Consider the following 1,766-nt stretch of genomic DNA (forward strand, 5'->3'; position numbering starts at 1 on the left):
AAATGTAGCTATGTCAACAAGAAATGAGTTGCTATTGACTGTTAGTCTAATTATGTCTTGTACTTACTACATTGAATTCAAATGAGAGGGAACAAAGTCTTCAAATTTAAGCTGTATCTTAGCAACTTTCCTACATTCTATATAAAAGAATAAAATGGAATAGTTTAAATTCTTGTTGAAAGAGAATTAATTTTGTTTCATTATGACAACACTTCAAGGCATTCTCCTCATCTAAAAAAACTAGAATAAATATATGTATAAATTGGTTTCATTGCATTAATTTTCTATTCACTGTCTACTCATAAGTTTGAAATAACAGCACTAGATATTGTAATACAGCATTTTGTATTTAGCATGGTTTCTTCTCTTATCCCTTCATGTGAAAGACTTTCCTTTCTATTTCTTTTCATTAAATTATTTAATCCTGTCTAAGTATGGTCATGTTCTGCCACTTACTGTTTTTTTGGGTATGGTTTACTTCCCCAATTAGATTATAATCCCCTTGCAGAAAGGGGATTATATTAACATCTATTTCAGTCCCCTAAATGGTACATAAGCAAGAAATATTTATTGACTATGATTTGGAATTTTCTCAATGAAAACAATAAAAGACTGAGAAAGTAATGTAATACCTATTAGAAAAAGAGGATCAATATATATGGAAGCGAGTGTGATACACCTGAACTACATGTACATTTTGGGATTTAATCCTTGGGGTAATTATTATTATTTTGCTGCAAAAAGCTTTATTGTTTCCATTTGGTCTAAGGCATGGGAGAGGGCTATAGTGTGGTTAAAGGATGCCTAATGGTTTCAGAGAGAAGCTCAGGCAAAAAGCCTGCCACCAGGGGATGCAGAGGGGATCCCTCAAAGGCCTCTGGGCTCCACAGGCTCCTAGTCATGCTTAAAGGACAGCCTTTCAAAGAGATACTCACCCAGCCCAGCCTCGGGGCAGGCCAGCCTGCAGAAGTTAGTCAGGTGGTTGCCCATCACCTTAACTAGTTTCACCTCCTTTTCCAGGAAGTGGCTCTGCAGGAAGTCACAGAGATGAGGGTCTGTGCGGATAGACCCAAGGCATGCAGGTCCAAAAGGGCCTGGTTCAGGTTCTTCTCCAAGGTCTTGGTGGCTTCCATGGTGTCCTGAGTTTCACTCCACTCATCTTGGGACAGCTTCAGCATGTCCTAGAAGAGGCCATGGCAGCCACACTGGTTTTGCACCTTCTAGGGATGCTTGGTGCCCTTGAGCTTCTCCCCATCCAACTCGAGGAGGAAGTGGCCCATGTCCTTCAGAGCTACATCATCAAAATCAAAACATGTAGAAACCCATAGCGAGGTAGGTGTGGGAGGCCTGCAGATGCAGGCTGACAGCAGCCTCCACCTCAGTGGAACAATTCTGACGAGTTTGGGAGCTCATGGTTCCTCATCAAAAAGGAGTTAAGCTCAAAAAGTGGTGCTGGCTGGTCTCAAAGACCTAGGGTGGCTGAGATATCCCAAAGGTGGGGAATGGAAAAGAGGTTGGAGGGTGGTCAGAGGGGAGAAGAAGGGGCATCTCTGGGCCTGTTCCTTCCAAACACTGTTGAAGCCAGAGAGAGATCCATGGGCCTGCCGAGGGCACTTCCTTGAGGTAATTACTTATTTCTTCCACTTTTTCAGTGTGGAAATGGAGAGACCTAGTGAGGTGAGGTTCAGGAACTTAGCTAGAGTCAAAGTACAGAGCCTCCTCCCACTGCACCATGACACCTTTCATGGAAACATTAAAACACAGCT

The 1,766-nt window shown here is 42.2% G+C and overlaps 1 pseudogene; it reads right to left on the reverse strand.

Annotated features, from left to right (window-relative positions):
• Positions 1–894: 894 nt before the first annotated feature.
• Positions 895–1,413, reverse strand: LOC123818879 (annotated as a pseudogene).
• Between the last annotated feature and the right edge of the window lie 353 nt (positions 1,414–1,766).

The sequence above is a fragment of the Phyllostomus hastatus genome, unplaced genomic scaffold (genome assembly GCF_019186645.2).
Source record: "Phyllostomus hastatus isolate PE091 unplaced genomic scaffold, TTU_PhHast_1.1 phas_contig_29, whole genome shotgun sequence".
Classification (NCBI taxonomy): Eukaryota; Metazoa; Chordata; class Mammalia; order Chiroptera; family Phyllostomidae; genus Phyllostomus; species Phyllostomus hastatus.